At 44.1% G+C, this 23,657-nt stretch overlaps 1 protein-coding gene across 3 annotated transcripts in view; it reads left to right on the top strand.

Moving 5' to 3' along the window:
- DCLK2 (doublecortin like kinase 2) overlaps positions 1-23,657 on the top strand; it is a 341,471-nt gene that overhangs the window by 309,320 nt on the left and 8,494 nt on the right. The window contains exon 16 of one of the 3 annotated variants that reach the window (XR_003940738.1): positions 16,055-16,145. The exons of the other annotated variants lie outside the window; for them this stretch is intronic. The gene's annotated coding sequence lies outside the window, so the exon portion shown is untranslated. The remainder of the gene's footprint in view (positions 1-16,054; positions 16,146-23,657) is intronic. 3 annotated transcript variants of the gene reach the window in all.

Here is a 23,657-nt window from a genome sequence, read left to right as displayed (position 1 = left end):
CATTTGCAAATGTGTGGGACCTAGTAATAAAGAGCCCTTAATCTGGCCATTAGGTGTTGCTATAGCTCAGTGAGACACTCCCTTCTCCATGGGTTGTGAGCACCACCTTCATTGCATCCATGGTTCACTTGGAAGACCTGAGCCAGAGACTGAACAAAAGTCCCTCTGCATGGCAGCTTAAAAGGCTTCTGCTGAGCCACTGAGCTGGGCCAGTTCCTTTAACATTGTTCAGCTCCAGAGCTTTTCTCGGTGGGGGGGGGGGGGGGGGGAGGCAGATAACACTAAGTCTCTGTGGTATGTTTACAAGAAGGCTCTGAAATTCGGAACAGAAAACCACTTACAAGCTGGGACAGAAAGCAGACATTATGTCAATTGAATGTGTGAAACTCCTAGGCTAGCTTATAGGGTAAATAATGCTCAGAAGCAATTGTATGGTGTACAAATTATATGCATTTTGTATGGTGTACACATATGCCTTTTTCTCAAGATGGTTGACTTGTTTTATGTCAGGTGAGGTAGGAAGGGGGTTCAGACCATCACAGGCCACATTTGTTTAAGCAAAGCCTTCGGAAGGCTTATAAGGAAGCTGTCATGGTCCAGGGGCTCCTGCGTACAATGTAGTGAGCATCTAGATTTTTAGGGGAAAACTCAATAAATGGTGCTGAAATTTAGAGATGATGCACGTTGAATGCGAATTCTATAGCAGCAGTTATGCATGGAACTTCCATTATAGAATACTAGCATAAGTACGCAGGTTTTTGCCTAAATTTGGGCAGGAGCATTTTACACCATGTCAAAGCCTGGTGTAAGTGCTCACACCTAACTCTTGGCAGTTAGGCACCGTAATCCCTAGTATTCTATAACTTGCACACATAACTCAGACACACTCCTAACCTGCCCATGCCACTCCTACGGCCACACTCCCTAGAAATTGTGTGCGACAGAAATTGCACATACAGTTTCTAGAATAGCGACTAAGGTCAGTTGCATGCACAACTGCCAACTGGTGCCAGTTAACACTAATTTAAGCTAATAATTGGCTGTTAACTCCAATTAACAGCCAGTTATTAAATTTGATTGTGTGCACAACTGACTGTATTCTATAAATTGGGCGCCCAACAAGGGCCAGCTCAAGAGATCGTGGCGTCTCAGACCAACTTTTGTTTTTGCACCCCCCTTGCTCCCCTCCCACCAGTCCCCCCTGCCCCCCCCCCAACAGCAACATCTCCTGCAATTCCGCCCCCCCCCCCCCCCCCAACAGCAACTTCTACCATTCCATATTCCATCCACTCTCGGCTTCCTCCCCTCCTCCCAGTACTGAAAAGACCAGACCCCTTACCTGCTCTGGAAAAGCGGTTCTTTCATGTCAATCAGAGCAGCGGCAGGCCAGCAGAGCAGAAGCTGGCAGGTAGTAGAGGGCAAATGGTCGTCAGTCCAGGTGTCCGGCAGACAGTACAGGCAGTGTCCTATAGTACAGCAGGTTGGGACATAAGCACCAGACGCAATCAGTCCACTTGGCGTTAGCGGCACATGGTTCTGTCAGGTGGAAGGCAGCTGAAGTAGCAGACGGGCTCCAAAAAAGAATGTGGTGGACACTGAAGCAGTTTAAATGCTTCAGCATCCCACCCCTCCATGCAAGGCACGCTGGGATTGGATGATACTCGCAATTAAAACCTTTAATCTCACGGTTTAATGCGGGGTATAGCCAGCAGTCCATGGGAGGGGGCACAGGGAACTGGGGATGCCAAAGCCCCGCCAGTCAAAGAAATCCACTCCCAAAGCAGCCCCCTTCCTCCTTGTGCTGCCTCAGGAGTGAGGAAGTCAGCAGGGCGCCTCAGGCCACCGATGCCAGCACTTCCTGAACTTGCTCAGTTCATTCACAATCTGAACATGCTTGGGAAATGCAAGTGTTGGTGGCTAGAGGCACCCCAATGACTTCCTCGCTTCTGAGGCAGTACGAGGAGGAAGGGGGTGGCTCAGAGAGATGCCTGACCATGTGCAGGCAGGTGGGTGAGGAAGGAGGTAGGCAGAAGGCAAATTTTGGACCTGGTGACGTCATGGGATCGGGCATTTGGCGCCCTCGACAAGAGCCTCACCTGGTTCATAGGCTGAGCCAGCCCTGCGCCAAACTTTGCACGCTAACACTCAGATTTTATATAGTGTGATTTAAGTTGTGCGTGCTCAGTGTCGTATTCTATATTTGCGTGCACAAATTATTTAACAAGCCAATCAGTGCCACCAATTAAGCAATTGGCACTAATTGACATTAATTAGAATTTACACGCACAACTGTCTAAGCATATTCTGTAACGTGATATGCGTAAATTCTAAGTTGCATAGTTGAAAAGGGGGCGTGGAATGGGCGGGTTGTAAGCTTTTCTAAAATCTATGCATGTGGTTATAGAATACACCCAGTCCACACCTAATTTATGCGTCGGGATTTACACTAAGGTTTACTTGGCATAACTGCCCACAACTACCCGAGGCTCTTGAATAAACTTGACAGGCTGAAGATAGAGTGATGAACTGGATTAGGAACTGGTTGACGGACAGACGTCAGAGAGTGGTGGTAAGTGGAATTCATTTGGGTGAGGGAAAGGAGAGTAGTGGAGTGCCTCAGGGATCAGTGCTGGGGCCTATTCTGTTCAATATATTTGTGAGTGGCATTGCCGAAGGGTTAGAAGGTAAAGTTTGCCTTTTTGCGGATGACACCAAGATTTGTAACAGAGTGGACACCCCGGAGGGAGTGGAAAACATGATAAAAGATCTGCAGAAGCTAGAAGAATGGTCTAATGTTTGGCAATTAAAATTCAATGCAAAGTGATGCACTTAGTGAGTAGAAATCCACTGGAGACGTATGTGTTAGGCGGTGAGAGTCTGATATGTACAGACAGGGAGAGGGATCTTGGGGTGATAGTATCTGAGGATCTGAAGGTGACAAAACAGTGTGACAAGGCGGTGGCCATAGCCAGAAGGTTGCTAGGCTGTATAGACAGAGGTGTGACCAGCAGAAGAAAGGAGGTGTTGATGCCCCTGTACAAGTCGTTGGTGAGGCCCCACCTGGAGTATTGTGTTCAGTTTTGGAGGCCGTATCTTGCTAAGGATGTAAAAAAAAATTGAAGCGGTGCAAAGAAAAGCTACAAAAATGGTATGGGATTTGCGTTACAAAACGTATGAGGAGAGACTTGCTGACCTGAGCATGTATACCCTGGAGGAAAGGAGAAACGGGTGATATGATACAGACGTTCAAATATTTGAAAAGTATTAATCCGCAAATGAACCTTTTCCGGAGATGGGAAGGCGGTAGAACTAGAGGACATGAAATGAGGTTGAAAGGGGGCAGACTCAAGAAAAATGTCAGGAACTATTTTTTCATGGAGAGAGTGGTGGATACTTGGAATGCCCTCCCGCGTGAGATGGTGGAAATGAAAACAGTAAAGGAATTCAAAAATGCGTGGGATAAATATAAAGGAATCCTGTTCAGAAGGAATGGATCCTCAGAAGCTTAGCAGAGATTGGGTGGCAGCACCGGTGGTGGGAGGCGGGGCTAGTACTGGGCAGACTTCTACGGTCTGTGCCCTGAAAATGGTAGATACAAATCAAGGTCAGGTATACATATAAAGTAACACATATGAGTTTATCTTGTTGGGCAGACTGGATGGACCGTACAGGTCTTTTTTTGCCATCACCTACTATGTTACTATGTAACTAAATTTAGTTGTGGATGGGTGTTCGGCATATTCTATAAACTGTATGGAAATTTAGGCTTATTCTATAAAGTATACCTAAATTAAGACGCAATGTATAAAATATGCATAGGTATATTCATTTCGGCGCCGATTTCGGTATGATGTATAGCATCCAGTCCTAAGCCTAAAACTGGGCACCAAATTTTATAGAATTAGTGGGCTAAGCACCACTAACCCTATGGAGAGGTAAATTAGCTTTTTTTTTTTTCAGCTTCATGGCCTCTTTAATTATAACCCGATAACCATACAGTTTAACCCATTAAAGGTTCACTTGAGCAAAACATCAAGGGGACTGAAAACGTAAATCTTCCACACACTGAAGTGTCATAAGAAAGGATGAAAAGCACCTTTCATACATTTTGGGTGATTGAACATTTAAATAAGTGCATTACACATGGAGAGGTGATAAGATCATATTAGTTTATGAAAAGGATTGAACTTAGATATTGGGCTTATAGACTACCCCCATGAGGCCTAGGTCAGGGTCTGTGACCGGTCCTTTGAGGACTGATTTCATGAAAATGGTCTGAGTCTTACAGGAAGCACTGGTAGAGGCAAACCTGATTTCAGTTGCCTTCCCTTAAATTATATGGATTATCATGACGGTGGGACTACCAAGGTGAAAACAAAATTTAACAAGATTGTGCATGCGATGAAAGCCCTGACAGACATAACCTACTTATATGAACTTCAGGAAATCACTAAAAACCAACCTCTTCAAAAAGGCCTACCCCAACGACCTTACGTAAACCTCTTCACCCAGAAACACAGCATGCCTAATGATCGTACTGGCCAACACACAATCTTCATCCCTTCCGACCCTCCACATATACCTCATTCAATCACTATACAGCCTTGTATTTGCTATCAACCGACTGGGCAAACATCTTGACGGTACTATGTAAACCACATTGAGCCTGCAAATAGGTGGGGAAAATGTGGGATACAAATGCAATAAATAAATAACCAGTCCCTCCAACTGATCACTGATTAAGATCTATAGCAAATTACTACTCTACCTAAGAAATGTTATTCTGTTATTATACTTCCTCTGTGTATATCCTTATGCTGCACAAGCTGGCATGTTTGAAAATATAAGTGAGATTAAATAAAAATGCTACCAACAATAAAGAACGACAAGGTGGATGCAGAAGCTCATAGGTTTGCTTGCTTTGTTTTGCGTGAGCTGGGATGACGGCTGCGCTGGGAAGGAGAAACTTAGACTGACCTAATTGGTTTCAGTGTTCTGACGTCACTTCATCTCCTGTCTATTAAACCTCCTTGGAATAATGCAGTTGGCAAGCACAGGAACTGCAGTCAGAGTGGTTTACATATTTTATTCAGGTACTCTATTTTGGTCTCACAATCTAAGTTTTGTATTTGAGACACTGGAATGTCTGTGGCAGGGAAAAGTGGGCTATAAATGATTGCAGACACTGTTCAAGTAATCGGCATTAGCTCTGCTCAGTAGCTGGACATGAGAATTTTATTATAGGGTCACATGCCTAGTGATGGGGAAATGGAGAATGTCTTATGTACGGAAGCACCCATAATTATTGTTGCAGTCTTTGGTAGCATCAGTCATCAGGAAAATGATTTCTGTCTTGGTGTTCGGTAGAGACCGTTATTAGAACCAGATATACTAGGTTGGTTTGTTCGGGTTTTTGGGGTTTGGTTTTTTTTTTTGCCATGAACAAAACATGGGTATATATACACAATGTCCAGGGAAAAAAAATAAGACCGTCAATATATGTCCAAAAACGTCCTCCTACTGCAGCAGAAAACGTCTGCCTGAAATTCTAAACACTTCTGAGTATTTTATTTTTAACTGGATGGAGCTACAGCGCATCGATCTTACAAAGCAGTTGAGCGCTTAATTAATGAAACCCCAGAATTCATTGAGCCAACAGCTCAATGCCGTTGAAGATTTCTTGAATGTGTCAAGGTTGAAGGAGAAAATTTTGAACACAAATTATGAATTGACTAAGAAGAAAACCTCATTATACTGATGTATTTTCAAAGATCATACTAAATATTTTAACAGTTGCAAAGTATTTTAAAACTATGTAAGGCATCCTTTTTTTTTTCCAGACACTCTATTTAATATATGATATTGTGGTGGAACAGGGGACTTCCTCACTTCCATGATTTGTATTGCTGCCCTATGACCCTTTCCTTTCCCCTTCAGTGCATTTCCCTTTGTTGGACAGAAGGTGGTGCTGTACCTCTGCACTGTCGCTGTACAGAGGTCTGTTTTCTTTATAGCTGCATCCCCAAAAGAAAAGGGAAAACTAACCTGCAGTGCTATTGGTCAAACATCCTTAGTGCTAATGCTCTGTGCCCTGAAGCCAAAGACCTAAACTCCCCAGTCTCAGTTGGGAGTGTGGAGGGAGTAGACTTCTGTGCTCTGAGGCCCTATTCAATTCCTGTGAACTGTTTCTTCTACTCTCCCTTATTATTTTACTTGTTCCTGTTTGCTGTTTAAAACCTTTACCATTCAATGTTCTACTTTTTTTTTATATTATAATAACTTGTTAGTTTGTTTGCTCTGTTGTTCTGGACTGACTAAGAATTCTGGCAGTTTGTGTTCTCAGTCCATGGGTGTTTTCTAGGAACTGTGGAACCCCTGGGACTGTGGCCAAAGTGCCCCTAGAACCCCCTGGGAAATAGCTGGCAGGTGGGAACTCGTCCGGAGATAAACGGGATCCTGCCAGTGGAGGTGGGTATGCCAGTGTAGGCGCAACTGCACAGGCAGCTTTGGGCAGTGCTGGATAAGATCCTCCAGGTGGCCACAGGACTAATCCCAGGTGCGTCCCTAGGGGTAACACTTGCGTTATGTAACTGACTCCCTTTTCTGGTCTTAGCAGTGTGATTGTCAGACTTGGTGCATGGGGTGAGGGTCACCATCCACTGAGTGAATCAGGGGTTTTCTTTTGATCTGCAACCTCCAGACACAGAGCACAGTGAACAAGTGCAACAGTAACCGGGTCCCATTCCCCATTCAGCTTTTTTATTGGGTAGTGTTAAAAAATTAGCTGCGTGCTGATGTTGACTGCAGCAGCTGTCAGACACCAGATATGCCTGACTTAACACAAGAGCAACTGGATGACACCTCTGTTTTATGCAGTGCATCTCATATTCATCATGGAAATTTTGAAAATCAAATCAGCTTTTGACCTTCAAGGACTGCATTTGGGGACCCCCTCCCCTGCTACAAGGAAGCAAAACTATCCAGCAGAATACATGCTTGTACCATTTGCATTGCACTGTGATCTTGTATGTTTGAAATGGAAGGACTAGGTTGGCTGTTGTCTTTTCTACGTGCACTTCAAACTTTTGGATTTAATTATTCAGCTTTCCAAACCTGAGTACAACACAAATTGCATTTTAGGTATAGTAGATAGTTCTTTGACCCTAGAGAGCTCACAGTCTGTTTTGGACCTGAGGCACTGGTGGGTTAAGTGATTTGCCCAAGGTCACAAGAACCATTAGTGGCAGACACATGACTTGGAACCCTGGATTCCTTAGCTCTCAGCCTGGTGCTATAGCCATTAGGTATCTACTCAATGTTTTATTTAAAACAAATTTTATACAACTTGTTTTGAAAGCAAGCCTGTGGCTAGATTGACATCATTTCTCCGTCTCCTGTAGTTTAACTGCTGCTGTTTGACTGTAAACGAAGTGCCCTTATCAACAATGCATGCCATTTGTACATAATCAAAAAGGAAGAGATTTTGTGATGTTGTCTGCTGGTAGTGGTAATTTAGCAAATCTTAGAGCATACACCATGAAAATGTGAAATTCCTTACCATCCCTCCAGACTGGTCCAGGTGTTTGGGTTTACACAATCCTACCAGCAGATGGAGACTGAGAACCCTCTGACTTCAGAGCCACCCTGTAAGTACCTTGTTATAGTCCCCCAGCTAGTCAGTATTTCCCAGTCTCCAACAGATGGTAGATATGGGTAAGCCTGTGTAGTTTGAACTGTTGTCCAAGAATAATAAATGACAGTGTATTTAGAAATCTCCGGTTAGTCAGTGCAGGCAGGGGTCCTTGTGGGCCCAGTTTCTTACCCAGAGGGAGCTACACCCAGGTAACTAGGTCCTTTGTTCTCCTAGTATGGGAGCATCAGAGGAGTGCTGTGTGCCTCAGATTCCGCTCTCCAAAGTAGGAGAGGAATGCTTCAGTGCCTATGTGAGAGCGATCTGTAACAGACAAAGATTGAGGAATGGTAAGGAACAGTGCTCGTACCATAGGAGCTGTTGCTTTCTTGTGCATGTCTTTGACCTGCCACAGAACTTAGGTGGGTAGCGTTGGAAGTAGAGGGGGTGGGAAGCTGTGTGGGTCAGCTGGGTGTGTACTCAGAGGCTCAGTAAAATGATTGCTGGTATTCACAGTTGGTGCTCGCATTCAGCAGGTGAATGGGACTGGCATCGGCCACCATCTGTGTGGCGCACAGCGGGAAGGTGCAGGCTCAGTGGTTGAACCTGCAAGGGTGAAAGAAGTTCAGCTGACAGCAGAGAATGTAAGTGGAAGCCTAACCCTATGGATAAGGACATAAGAATAGCCATACTGGGTCAGTCCAGTGGTCGATCCAGCCCAGTATCCTGTTTCCAACAGTGGCCAATCCAGATCACAAGTACCTGTCAGAAACCCAAATAATAGTGTAACGCCCATTTACCTAGGCGCTGTCCAGGGTCCAAATGTGCTGAAGCCTCCTGAAGTTAGAAGGCTGTCTCCGTTGGACCCTCTCATACTCTGCTTGGCGTGTGATGCCTCCACCTGGGGAAAGAAGTGTTAGCGGATGGGGTAACCCTCTTCTCCCCCAGGAAACTCAGTCTTGGGTTCAACCCCTCTGTGGGAAGCAATGCTGGCAGTTAAACCTAAGCTGTCTTGAAGGCACAGCGACACACACTTCAGTCGGAAATGACCACTCCACAGTCAGCAATTTATAACAAAATAACTGGAACTCTTTTATTTTAATTCTGCAACCAGCAGCTTCAATCGATTCAATAGAAAACAGAATAGTCCAACAACAGGTAATGCATCAAACCTCTCTTTCTCCGTTCTGTGGTTCCTCAAGGGGGAATCTCATCTCCTTCCCCTCCAGGTATATTTACAGGGATATTCTAGGTAGTTAAAATATGTACAGTTATATACAGTGCTTTTTTTTTTTTTTTTTAGGAAAAGGTACTGGTATTCATTACGGGTTAGGTCACCATCTATGGCTCCACCCCTATGGTAGCCACACCCACAGTAGCCACACCCCTTATACCATCTGTGGTGCATGTAAGCAATATCATTGAAAATACTATACCAGTACAGGAGAAAAAAATAACTTGTGATTTGTTTTTCATCATAAATAATTTCTCTAAGCTGTTACAGCTCCAGAATACCCAGTGCAAAATAAGACAGCAGATATTAATTCTCAAATTAGACATCTTCCAAACACGAAAATGAAAATAAAATGATTTTTTTCTACCTTTGTTGTCTGGTGACTTTAGTTTTCTGATCATGTTGGTCCCAGTCTCTGATTCTGCTGCTCTCTATCTATTCCCTTAACTCCGTTTCCAGGGCTTCTTTTCCATTTTTGTCTTTATTTTCCTCTTCTTCATTTCTTGCACTACATCCATAGGTAGAAGCTGGGGCCTCCACAGACTGGACTAGAAGAGTTATAGAGTGGATCCAGCTTTTGCCTATTTTATCCATCCATGTGCAGTTTTTCTCCTCTCTCTTTCCATCTCATCAGTATGCATCTCCTTCCTCTTTCCATCCATGTCCAGCATTTTCCCTCTCCCCCTCCCTCCCTCCATCCATGTCCAGCATTTTTCCCTCTCCCCCTCCCTCCATCCATGTCCAGCATTTTTCCTATCCCCCTCCCTCCATCCATGTCCATCTGCTTCCTCTGTCTTGCCTCCACTCCATCCATGTCCATCTGCTTCCTCTGTCTTCCCTCTCCTCCACTCCATCCATGTCCATCTGCTTCCTCTGTCTTCCCTCTCCTCCACTCCATCCATGTCCATCTGCTTCCTCTGTCTTGCCTCTCCTCCATCCATGTCCAACGATTCTCCTCTGCCCTCCCCTAACCATTCATGTCCAGCGATATCTCCTCTGCCCTCCCCTCCATGTCCAGCGAGTCTCCTTTGCCCCCTATCCTCTCCTCCCATCCATGTCCAGTATCTCACCCCAGCCCCACCTGTCCACTTTTAGCTCCCTGGCAGCCCTGCTTTCTGTTCCTGCCAACCTGCATTTAAATCTTTTATTTTTTTCCCTGAAGTTGCAGAGCTGCCGTTGGCGTTAGTGAAAGCAGCAGGCTCACCTCCTCCAGCCTTCCCTTCCCTCTCAGTGTCCCGCCTTCCTCTGATGTAGTTTCCTGTTTCTGCGAAGATGGGACACTGAGAGTGAAGGGAAGGCTGGAGGAGGTGAGCCTGCTGCTTTCACTAATGCCGGCGCTGCGACTTCAGGTCAAAAAAATAAAAGATTTCAACGTGGGGCGGCAGGAACAGAAAGCAGGGCTGTCGGGAAGCTAAGGGCGGGCAGGTGAGCCAGCCCTGGGGGGGAAAAAGGTGCCAGTTCGCCATACCAGGTGCGTACTGGCACAAAAAAAGCACTGGTTATATATACAGTTCCCCTGTGCAGTCTGCACTGAGCAAGTTTTGATCTCAATCACTGCTTCCTGTTTCAGCCCAAGAAGCACTTTCTTATCCTTTCAAACCCTCTTGATTTGATCCTTCCCCAGTGGTGTCCACTCTCTTCAGATCACCCTGGTATGTGGAACAGGCTCTCTTCAGCCTCTAGTTCCCTCAAGTCCTTAAGCTCTCCTTCCAGCTCTGCTATCCAAAATTCTTAAAATCCACAAAGAAAGCAAACCCAAACTCAGACCCCCCCCCCCCCTAAAGGGCAAACACACACTTTTATTATCTCTTAACTCCACTTCCCCTGTCACTCTTCTGTACCAGGGCACGTTTGCTCTGCATTTTGTTTCATAAACACTCCCCATGGGCTGAGCTTCCTCCCACTCAGGGACCTCCCAATCACTCTCCTCAATGACTCTTCACAGGGACGTACTCTTCTTTAGTAATCCCAATTTAATAGGGGATTACAGTAGCAACATTCCATGCTACTAATCCCAGGGCAAGCAGTGGCTTCCCCATGTCTCTCTCAATAGCACTCAGTAGCAGACTATGGACTTTTCCTCCAGGAACTTGTCTGAACCCTTTTTAAACCCAGATACACTAACCGCTGATACCACATCCACTGGCAACAAGTTCCAGAGCTTAACAATTTGTTGAGTGAAAAAAATATTTCTTCCTATTTGTTTTAAAATTATTTCCATGTAACTTCATTGAGTGTCCCCCTAGTCTTTTTACTTTTTGAAAGAGTAAAAAATCAATTCACTTTTACCCATTCTACACCACTCAAGATTTTGTAGACCTCATTCATATCTCCCTTCAGCCATCTCTCTTCCATGCTGAAAGCAATTCTGAATTTGTCAAAAGCCACTGCCATCTTGAATGTGGCCTGTGCACCAGAGGAGCAGCTGAGGTTAGAAATGGTGAAGTAACATCCAGGGATCAAAGGAGGTATCTCTAAGGAGGACTGCTCTGGAAGGGGTGGGGTTTCCCCCAGAGTTTCTTGGTGATGTATATGACCTTTTAACTGAAGAAGTCTGGGAGCTATGCAGTTCAGTCACAGGACCACTCTTTGGAGGGTCCCAAAGCATCAGAGATAGCATGTAGACTGGAGCATGGACCCCAAGAATATTGGATATGACCAGTCCAAGGAGGAGGATGGGCAGGTGATGGAAGTTGCAGAGAGAGAAAGTACCTTTAGAGGATGGTTGGACAGAGTTGCCCCCTTGAGAGGACCCGTTGGTGCATGTTTTCCACAAGGATGAGCTCCAGGAGCTCATTTGGCAGCTAACCTTGGCCCTCAACCTGTCAGAGGACAGTGCAACAAAAAGAGGATCGCCTCTTACAGGGCATACACAAGCCAGCCCTGGTTTCTTGTGCACCAGGTTATCCAGGACATGATTGCAGCACAGTGGGGATACTCCAGAAATGAGTTTCAAGATCAGTCCATGGTGAGGATTTATCCCATCCCTTTAGTGGATAAGGAAGATAATGAAATCTTAAGACCTCTGAAAGTGGATGCAGTGGTTTCATTGGTGACAAAACCATGATTCCAGACAAGAGTGGAGCAACACTTGAAGGACCCTCAAGACTAGAGAATCAAAGCCTTCTTGAAGCAGGCCTTTGATGTGGTAGCTGGCCTTGCAGATAGTGATTTGTAGTGGTTTTGTGGCAAGAGTATGCTTCAGGTGGGCAAAAAAGGTGTTAGGTCAGCGGATGAACCCTTTGTGGGAGATCAGGAAATATGTAAAATTGAGATGGGAACATCATTCTTCACAGCCACTCTGTATGATTTGATTATAGTGTCAATGAAGAGTATGGAGCTCCTCTTGGCAGCCCCATAGGTCCCTGTACTTCTAGAGTTGGTCAACAGATGTGGTGGCAAAGACAAGGTTGAGCCACCTCCCTTTTAAAGGGAAGTTGTAGTTTTGGTGAAGAATTGGACAGGTTGGTAGAGTTTAGGAGATGCCAAGATTCCGTGGCTGCCAGAGGATGAGCCTAAGAGTTGGCAAAGGGAGAGTGAGTGGGGTGCACTGAAAGCAAATACTATCAGAAGGGGCAGCCCTTTTGAGAGGCTTAGAGTGAAGCAGGGGCTTGTGGACACTCCAGAGGGACATAATGAAGGTTTGGGGGTCCACCTCCCAGTAGCAGTTAAGGAGGTTCTTCCAGACTTAGTGGGTCCTTGAAATCACCTGAGAAGGTTATGTTTTGGATTTGGCATGGCTGTTGCCGGATATTTTGTCTACAGCGGTGGCAGTCAAGGAGATTCTGCAAAATCTGATACAGCTCCAGGCAGTGGTACCCAGACCTCCAGACGGATGGTGTACAGGAAGGTATTCTATTTACTGTCCTGTCCTACACCTCAAGCAGGTAAACAGTTATATCTGGATTCCTGGGTTCCAAATGAAGACCCTGAGGTTGGTCGTTGTAGCAGTCAGGCAGGAAGAATTTCTGATGTCCATAGACTTGATAGAGGCTTATTTGCATATCCCAATTTGGTTGAGACTTCAAATTCCTTTGTTAGGATGGCACTATCGGTTTTGTCTTCCTATTTGGAATGGTTATATCTACACCTCCTCCCTGGGCTCCCTGATCTCATCTCACGGTTTCCAATATCATCTTTATGCCGACGACACCCAGCTTTATCTCTCCACACCAGACATCACTGCGGAAACCCAGGCCAAAGTATCAGCCTGCTTATCCAACATTGCTGCCTGGATGTCCAACCACCACCTGAAACTGAACATGGCCAAGACCGAGCTTATTGTCTTCCCACCCAAACCCACCTCTCCTCCCCCTCCACTCTCTATCTCAGTTGATAACACCTTCATCCTCCCCGTCTCATCTGCCCACAACCTCGGAGTCATCTTCGACTCCTCCCTCTCCTTCTCTGCGCATATCCAGCAGATAGCTAAGACCTGTCGCTTCTTCCTCTATAACATTAGCAAAATTCGCCCTTTCCTCTCTGAGCACACCACCCGAACTCTCATCCACTCTCTCATTACCTCTCACCTTGACTACGGCAAACTACTCCTCACTGGCCTCCCACTTAGCCATCTATCCCCCCTTCAGTCCATTCAGAACTCTGCTGCACGTCTTATCTTCCGCCTGGACCGATATACTCATATCACCCCTCTCCTCAAATCACTTCACTGGCTTCCGATTAGGTACCGCATACAGTTCAAGCTTCTCCTACTAACCTACAAATGCACTCGATCTGCAGCCCCTCCCTACCTCTCTACCCTCATCTCCCCCTATGTTCCTACCCTTAACCTCTGCTCTCAAGACAAATCCCTCCTTTCAGTACCCTTCTCTACCACCGCCAACTCCAGGCTCCGCCCTTTCTGCCTCGCCTCACCCCATGCCTGGAATAAACTCCCTGAGCCCATTCGCCAGGCCCCCTCCCTGCCCATCTTCAAATCCTTACTCAAAGCCCATCTCTTCAATGTCGCCTTCAGCACCTAACCACCATACCTCTATTCAGGAAATCTAGACTGCCCAACTTGACATTTCGTCCTTTAGATTGTAAGCTCCTTTGAGCAGGGACTGTCCTTCTTTGTTAAACTGTACAGCGCTGCGTAACCCTAGTAGCGCTCTAGAAATGTTTAGTAGTAGTAGATTACAGCACCAAGGATGTTTTCTAAAGTAATGGTAGTAGTGGCGGCAGCCTTGCGTAAGGAGGGAATCTCCTTGGACAACTGATCAGAACAAAGTCTTTACAAGAGAGCACGGGTGATCCAGTTCCTGGAGCAATTTGGCTGGATGGTCAATCCAGCCAAGACCAAACTGATTCCTTCACAGATGATAGACTATCTGGGAGTCCATTTTGAGTTTATTTATTTATTTGGATTTTGCTCATACCTTGTGACAGGGATGAGTGTTCCTTCTGAAAACAAGGGTGCGGAAGTTGCAAGCACAAGTCTGCAGTGATCTGTGGCTGAGAGGACTCCAGACTTGTGACTCAAAGGATGGGATGCCCATTGCCTTGGGTAGATAGTGCATGGCCACAAGTCAAGACGAAGCACAGTGGTCGATAAACAGGCTAGAGACCAGTACAGTCCACCTGGCTTCTCGCCTTCAAGATGCTACTCGATGACACAGCAGTATGTATCCTGTGAGACAATGTGATGTTGGTGGCCTATGTGAATTGCCAAGGAGGCACAAGGAATCACCTGGTGATGGTGGAAGCAGTAAGCCTGGTGAACTGGGTGAAGAATCATCTGGTAGACTTGTCCATAGTGCATGTAGTCAGAGTGGAGAACCTAAAGGCAGATGTTTGTGAGCAGAGATCTGGACCTAGGGGAATAGTCTGGGACAGGAGGCTTTTTCAAGAATAGTGCAAGTCTGGGATCAGCTGATTATAGGCCTAATGGCATCAGTTTTCTTTGTGAAAGTGCCCAGATTTTTTCAGCTGCAGGAGATAAGTGCAGTCAGAAATTGATACACCAGTACAACCATAGCCTCAAAATTGTCTGCTGTATGTTCTCTTGTGGTCATTGCTGGGCCAGGTCACCCAGAAAATAGAGGGATATGTGTACCTGGTGGTGGTAGCGGCGCCAGATTGGCTGTGAGACCCTGGTACAGGATCTGGTGTGTCTGGTGGTAGAGGCTCCAATAAAATTTCTGGTTTGAGGTGGGTGGAGCCAATTTTTGGTGCAGGAAAGCTGAGGGACTCCGAGTATCAGTGGACCATGGGGTCATGAAGATGATGTTGGACAGAGCCAATTGTCGGTGCAAGAAAGCTGAGGGACGCCTAGTAGCAACAGACCACGTTTGGATCGTGGAGATGATGCTAGAGGTAGGCAGAACCAATTTTTGGTGTAGGAAAGCTGAGGGATGCAGAGTAACTATGGTGCATGTCTGTAGGGAGAGAAAGAAACACAGCACAAGTCAGTAGTAACAGTATCAGGCAATTAGCTACTAATTTTCTTTCCTTTAGTCCTCCCAGACAAATCCAGAACCCACTCATTCAGTGAACCTATCTTGAAGTATGAACATGTCGGACTCTCTGAGGCAGAACTGTGGAGAGGTGGTGAGTTCCATGTTTATAGTTTTCTGCAAAACATTCTTGTACTTTGTCATAGTTGTCTTTCCTTTTCTTACGATAAGTAAGGGATAAGTAATTTCAGAGGTTTTGTCATTTTCATCTGACTTTGGTGTGGAAATACTGACTAGCTGGGGGACTGCACAAGGTACTTACAGGATTGCTTTGAAGTGAGTGGTTTTCAGTCTCCATCTGCTGGTAGGGGTGTATAAATCTAAGCATCTGGACAAATCTGGAGGGATAAAGAAAATAAAATTAGCAGGTAAGACCTTATTTCTCAATGTTTGTGCTGATAGTCTGATATCAGTGAGCCAAATCTGCATTGTAAACATTTGTTAGGTTTGACCTGTAGATGTCCTAATGCAAACAATCATCTCACACCTGAAATTTTGAAACCACCTGTAATTAGAAGCTGTTCCATGATTTTATTAATATGTCAGTTATTATGATAAGTATTCCAAAAGTCCAATTATATGTGCATGTCAAAACTCAGCTTTTGCAGTATGAAAACTATGGGCAGGTTTGGTGCTTACCACTGTTTTCAGATAATCACAAAGCTGCTTATAATGGAGAATGAGAGTGGAACAGATTGTTAATGCTGACGTTATTATCTGCGTTTCATTTGACAGTTTGAGTTTGACTTGTAAAGAAAAGGGACAGCTTCGCTGCTACATTTTCCTTGCGCTATTGAGACGGAGATGAGCCTGACGCAGAGGCCTGGTATACAAGCTGCTGTTTAATAAAAAAAAACAACTGTTACTTTTGCAGTGCACCTGAAATCTGCATGCCTCCTAAGCTTGTCTCGCCTCTCCCACACAGAACAGCTTTTGCTTTCCTACTGTGTGGGTTTCTCAGACTCTGGTGGGACTTTGGACTTTTCCTGATGCTGCTCTGCTAAGACTGCCTGTTGCCAAAGCAGCTCTCTTAAAAGGTTCTCAGCCATGGTTTTAAATAGCGCATCTTAATTCATGTATCGACATGCAGTATGCTTAACATGCATTGCATGATGTTAGCAAAAAAAAAAAAAAAAATCTCGCTCCCTGCTCCAGCCCCCACGTCCAAACACGATCATCTCCCGCAGCTTATATTTGGAATTGGAATTAAGTTTTCTTAAGGAGACCTGCTCCATTTTTGCCATCAGCGTAAGGATGAGCAATGGCCTGTTTTTGGATAGAATAAGTCTAGGGTGTGGCGCACTTTGGTACCTACAATGATAATTTCAGAAGAGTGAAGGAAGAGAGATTACAATCAAGACAGTATGTTAGGATGTGAATTAAAAAAATAAAAATAACTGAACCTTGACGGGAGGGGGGCCAGAGCATGCTCAGTTTCATTAAAACGAGCGTGTACAGCACCTGAAAAAGGACAGGGTGCCGGGTAATGTGAGACCAGCGTAGGACAAACGCTTTAGCTGGTGGGGGTTCGGGACCCTCCTCCAGCCAAACCAGGGGCCCCAGAGCCAAATTGGGGGGGGGGTCTCCAGGCCCCCATAGCTATGCCACTGAACTGAACAGTCTTCTCAGACTGGGCACTTACCAGTTGTGTGAGTTAATTTTGTATTCATGGCTGCTTAAAGAAATCTGAGGGTCTGTAATGTGTTCTGTAAAACTTGAGGGTGGGAGAAGAAAGCCTTATGAATGAAAAGAGACAAATTGCAAAGATTATTTTTTTCTTTTTTTTTTTTTTAGTGGGTACTGTTGTACTCTGTGATGGTAGTATTTTAATTCTAGGAGTGTAGACTAGGGCAACTTATGAATATAACTACAGCTGTCATAAGCACTTCATCTAGTTGCACCTGTGTAGAAGGTTTGTATCGGGGCACACACCTTGATAGGAATAACCTCAGTCCTAAGTCCCAGGGTATGTGGAGTATGATCTCAGTCTCTCAAATTTACTGCTAACGCTCGCCGTAGTACTTGAATTGTGCCAGAGAGAGCTTCTTTAGTTATTTGTCATGAATACAGAAAGCACTGCACCATTTCTAATGCGAAGTAAAACTGTATAGTGATTATATATTATATGTGTATTTTGTCTTCAGAATGTTTTAAAATTGTTTCAATGGCACTGGTTCTGCGTAAAGTAAGTGTTGTTTCTGTCCCTTGCTTGCTTTCTTCTTCGCACTCCTAAATGTCTGCGTTGCTTTCCTCTGGGTAGATCCAAGGCCATGGTACGTACTAACTGCGATGCTTTGTTCTTCAGCTTAAATATTCTTACAGTGTGACTTCTTAACAAAAAGAGGAAAGGAGAAATAACATTAAAAAAAATTTTCAGCTTCTTTGGACTCTTGTGAAGCATTGATTAGAATTTTTTTTTTTTTTTTGTAACATCAATTTAAACTGTGGCCAGACCATTTCACAGTTTGGAGATGTTCATTTAGTTTCTCTGGGTTTTCTTGTGGCTTTTTAATTTGGGTTCTCTTTTTTTTTTCTATTGACATACACACACTAGCTTTTTTTTTTCCTACACATCCTCCAAGTTCTCAGATGACCCCATTGTCTGATTATTTTATATCTAGCTGTTTTTTTACAGCTCTTGAGGCTTTTGATACTATCAAAATCAGCCTCTGCTGCCTTAGCCCTAGCACCTATTCTAGGTTTTGAAATATGTAATCTGTCCCTAATACCAGGCTGCACAAGTATTCATTTGTGTGTTATTGCCCTAAAAAGAATGCAGCAAATTTTGAAAAAAAAAAAAGAAAGGCTAAATGATGATGCCATAATTTATAGCAAAATTCTAAACTGGTTATATGCTTCATGCTCCGGGGACAAAGAGGGACAGCTTAGCACATCCTGGTTTACGTAAATGAAGTTGCATGGATGCTGGATTTAATCTCGCATTCCTGATCCCATGGTAAGATTAATATAGCGATTTCTACATATACAGGGTGAGGCAAAAAAAAAATAACCCCCCTACAGTATTTTTGCTGGTTTCTCAACAACCGCTTTGAATTTCAGCATGAAATTTTACAGCTTCATTTGTTACTATGTCGAGTGGAACAAGCTTATCATTAAACACAATGAAGTTACAGAACTTTTAGCGTGACTACCCAGTGATTTTCATGCATTCAAAAATGTTTGCACTGTAAAACTACCATTATTTGGAAAAAAAAAAAAAAAGCCTGCCACAGGGACCAATCGACTAGACCGTTAATAACTTTCCAAAGCAACTGAAGGCTTTTGTTAAAGCTGGGGGTGGACACTTGCAGCATTCACAGTGACTGCAAAATTCTGACACATTGTTAATTATTTTGTTTGAATGATGTTATTTTACTGGGTTTTATCTTGAACATTTGTGAAGCGCTAAAATGTCAGTAACATCAGCAGAGCTTAAGATAAATAAATATTGTTTAATAGTAATGCATAAGTATGATGACTAAGATGTAAAATTTCTTGTTGAACGTCAAAGTGGTTGCTAAGAAAATGGCAAATTGGGTGTTATTTTTTTGTTCCCCCCTTACCCTGAATATACCAACCCATTCCTATATTAAGAACAGTGTTAGGAGTGGTGAGTGTGTCAGTGAAACACGACAACATTGCGGACAGTTTTCTTGTAGTAGAACCTGTGAACATCACATGCAGGAGAAACTCATCTTCGCCATTTCAAACAGTGCACTGGCCATTGGTCGGAAACTTGAGTTGTTTGTTGTTTGACTAAATGGTTAATAGTATAAAATTGACAGTAAAACTTTATTTTTAAAAATCTGACTGTCTAAATACACCACCTTGGGTGAACCTCTTCATAAAGGTGGTTAATAAATCCCAATAAATAAATAAATAATGCACCTGATGATAGAATTTTTTTTTGAAAGTTTAGATAGCTCTTACTGACTTGGCACCCTAGTGTCTACTGAGATGTATTAAAAGACTATAACAGGAAAGTTAAACACTTTTTTGGGGGGAGGGGGGATTATCTGTGACCAAACAATGTGGTACATTAAAATCGTTGCCTGTCAGTTATCCAATAACAGTGCTTTGCTTTCTGCATGACTGTTTTTCCCGGCTGATTTTGTTACTGAATTTTAATTCCATCTGTCTTGAATACCATTCAGCTGTACGGTTGGTGATTGGCATGTTTTCCATGTGGATGTTTGTGTTAATTGTTGTGGCTAAACAGTAAGATAAAGGAAATCATTAGAGCCAAAAAACAATCCTTCAGAAAGTGGAGAAGAGAACCAACTGAAAGTAACAGGATAGATCATAAGGAATGCCAAGCCAAATGCAAAGCGGAGATAAGGAGGGCAAAAAAGGACTTTGAGAAGAAATTAGCGTTGGAAGCAAAAATACATAGTAAAAAAAATTTTTAGATACATTAAAAGCAGGAAACCGGCCAAAGAGTCGGTTGGGCCGCTGGACGAAAATGGTGTTAAAGGGGCGATCAAGGAGGACAAAGCCGTAGCGGAGAAATTAAATGAATTCTTTGCTTCGGTCTTCACCGAGGAGGATTTGGGGGGGACACCGGTGCCGGAAAGAATATTTGAAGCCGGGGAGTCGGAGAAACTAAACAAATTCTCTGTAACCTTGGAGGATGTAATGGGTCAGTTCAGCAAGCTGAAGAGTAGTAAATCACCGGGACCTGATGGTATTCATCCCAGAGTATTAATAGAACTAAAAAATGAACTTGCGGAGCTACTGTTAGAAATATGCAATCTGTCCCTAAAATCGAGTGTAGTACCGGAAGACTGGAGGGTAGCCAATGTTACTCCGATTTTTAAGAAGGGTTCCAGAGGAGATCCGGGAAATTATAGACCGGTGAGTCTGACGTTGGTGCCGGGCAAGATGGTGGAGGCTATTATTAAGAATAAAATTGCAGAGCATATACAAAAACATGGACTGATGAGACAAAGTCAGCACGGATTTAGTGAAGGGAAGTCTTGCCTCACCAATCTAATGCATTTTTTTGAGGGGGTAAGCAAACATGTGGACAATGGGGAGCCGGTTGACATTGTATATCTGGATTTTCAGAAGGCGTTTGACAAAGTGCCGCACGAAAGACTCCTGAAGAAATTGCAGAGTCATGGAATCGGAGGTAGGGTATTATTATGGATTAAGAACTGGTTGAAAGATAGGAAGCAGAGAGTAGGATTGCGTGGCCAGTATTCTCAGTGGAGGAGGGTAGTTAGTGGGGTCCCGCAGGGGTCTGTGCTGGGTCCGTTGCTTTTTAATGTATTTATAAATGACCTAGAGATGGGAATAACTAGTGAGGTAATTAAATTCGCCGATGACACAAAATTATTCAGGGTCGTCAAGTCGCAGGAGGAATGTGAACGATTACAGGAGGACCTTGCGAGACTGGGAGAATGGGCGTGCAAGTGGCAGATGAAGTTCAATGTTGACAAGTGCAAAGTGATGCATGTGGGTAAGAGGAACCCGAATTATAGCTACGTCTTGCAAGGTTCCGCGTTAGGAGTTACGGATCAAGAAAGGGATCTGGGTGTCGTCATCGATGATACGCTGAAACCTTCTGCTCAGTGTGCTGCTGCGGCTAGGAAAGCGAATAGAATGTTGGGTGTTATTAGGAAGGGTATGGAGTCCAGGTGTGCGGATGTTATAATGCCGTTGTATCGCTCCATGGTGCGACCGCACCTGGAGTATTGTGTTCAGTACTGGTCTCCGTATCTCAAAAAAGATATAGTAGAATTGGAAAAGGTACAGCGAAGGGCGACGAAAATGATAGTGGGGATGGGACGACTTTCCTATGAAGAGAGGCTGAGAAGGCTAGGGCTTTTCAGCTTGGAGAAGAGACGGCTGAGGGGAGATATGATAGAAGTGTATAAAATAATGAGTGGAATGGATCGGGTGGATGTGAAGCGACTGTTCACGCTATCCAAAAATACTAGGACTAGAGGGCATGAGTTGAAGCTACAGTGTGGTAAATTTAAAACGAATCGGAGAAAATTTTTCTTCACCCAACGTGTAATTAGACTCTGGAATTCGTTGCCGGAGAACGTGGTATGGGCGGTTAGCTTGACGGAGTTTAAAAAGGGGTTAGATAGATTCCTAAAGGACAAGTCCATAGACCGCTATTAAATGGACTTGGAAAAATTCCGCATTTTTAGGTATAACTTGTCTGGAATGTTTTTACGTTTGGGGAGCGTGCCAGGTGCCCTTGACCTGGATTGGCCACTGTCGGTGACAGGATGCTGGGCTAGATGGACCTTTGGTCTTTCCCAGTATGGCACTACTTATGTACTTACGTACTTATGTAGATGAGCTTTGTCTCAAACTTGCTTACAAAGAAACTCTCCCAAATGTAATATCAAAAGTCTATCTCTAAAGAATGTTGCACAGACTTGTTTAATGGAGGTAAGAAGGGTTAACGTTGTGAAAAGTCATTGCCATGGGATACCCCTTCCCATAAGTGGTTAATAAATTATGCTAAATATTTCCTGGGAATGGACTGCACAACTGTTTCAGATTCTGCTGGTAAATTCCCTATCCTTTTCTTGTTCACCGATACCTTTTTTTCTTTTTCAACATACTTTATCTTTCTGCACCACTTTATTCATACTTTTTAACTTCTCCCAATAATTTCTTTTCTGTGTGAAGATATTTTCTTTACAGTTTTGGCCAGATCTGTGAGGAGCTGAATAAAATTGTATTATGATGGCATGACATTCTGGGTGGTCCCCAAAGTGCATAAGGGTTGTTTAACATCCTTCTCGATCTTTCTGCTGCTTTCGACACTGTTGATCACAGCCTACTCCTTGATACGCTGTCCTCACTTGGATTTCAGGGCTCTGTTCTTTCCTGGTTTTCTTCTTATCTCTCCCAGCATACCTTTAGTGTATACTCTAGTGGATCCTCCTCTACTTCTATCCCACTGTTAGTTGGTATACCTCAGGGATCTGTCCTGGGACCTCTTCTTTTCTCCATCTATACTTCTTCCCTTGGTACTCTGATCTCATCCCATGGTTTTCAGTATCATCTTTACACTGATGACTCCCAGATCTACCTCTCCACACCAGAAATCTCAGCCGAAATCCAGGCCAAAGTATCAGCCTGCCTGTCTGACATTGCTGCCTGGATGTCTCAGCACCATCTGAAACGAAACATGACCAAGACTGAGCTTCTTATTTTTCCCCCTAAACCAATCTCTCCTCCTCCCCCATTCCCTTTCTGTGGATTACACTGTCATCCTTCCTGTCTCATCAGCTCGTAACCTTGGGGTCATCTTCAACTCCTCCCTCTCCTTCTCTGCACATATTCAGCAGACTGCTAAAACCTGTCGTTTCTTTCTCTATAATATCACCAAAATTCGCCCTTTCCTTTCTGAGCACACTACCAGAACCCTCATCCACACTCTTATCACCTCTTCAATATGTTCAAAATTCTTGCTGCACAACTAATATTCCGCCAGTGTCGTTATGCTCATATTAGCCCTCTCCTCAAGTCAGTTCACTGGCTTCCTATCCGTTTCCGCATACAGTTCAAACTCCTCTTATTGACCTATAAATGCATTCACTCTGCAGCTCCTCAGACCTCTCCACTCTCATCTCTCCCTACATTCCTCCCCAGGAACTCTGTTCACTGGGTAAATCTCTCTTATCTGCACCCTTCTCCACCGCTAACTCCAGACTCTGTTCCTTTTATCTTGCTGCACCATATGCCTGGAATAGACTTCCTGAGCCGGTAGGTCAAGCTCCATCTCTGGCTGTCTTCAAATCTAAGCTAAAAGCTCACCTTTTTGATGCTGCTTTTAACTCCTAACCCTTATTCACTTGTTCAGAACCATTATTTTATCATCCTCACTTTAAATTCCCTTATCTCTTGTTTGTCCTGTTTGTCTGTCCTAATTAGATTGTAAGCTCTGTCGAGCAGGGACTGTCTCTTCATGTTCAAGTGTACAGCGCTGCATACGTCTAGTAGCGCTATAGAAATAAGTAGTAGTAGTTTAATATGGCCATAGAACAGGTTGGCCACTAGCTCAGTGCAGCCAAAACTGGAGGCTTAACAGGTGAAATAACCCAAAGGTTTTAGGGCTCTTGAGAGAGGACATAGAAACACAAAAAAACATCTTTACATAAAAGGATAATTTGATCTACTTAGTCTATTTGTTCCTGCCTACTGTCTGTCTAGACCTGTGGTCCACTAAGATCAATTTGTATCTATTCCATGCGTACTTGATCTCAGCTTCTGTATTGGCTCCTGTAATTTCTACAGAATGTCCATTCCATGTGTCGTCCACCCCGTTGGTGTGAAAGTAATCTCTAATGCCGCTTTTCAACTTTTAGAA

The sequence above is a fragment of the Microcaecilia unicolor genome, chromosome 2 (genome assembly GCF_901765095.1).
Source record: "Microcaecilia unicolor chromosome 2, aMicUni1.1, whole genome shotgun sequence".
Lineage (NCBI taxonomy): Eukaryota > Metazoa > Chordata > Amphibia > Gymnophiona > Siphonopidae > Microcaecilia > Microcaecilia unicolor.
The sequence above is the reverse complement of the archived record's forward strand: the minus strand, read 5'-3'. Positions and strand labels throughout refer to the sequence as shown.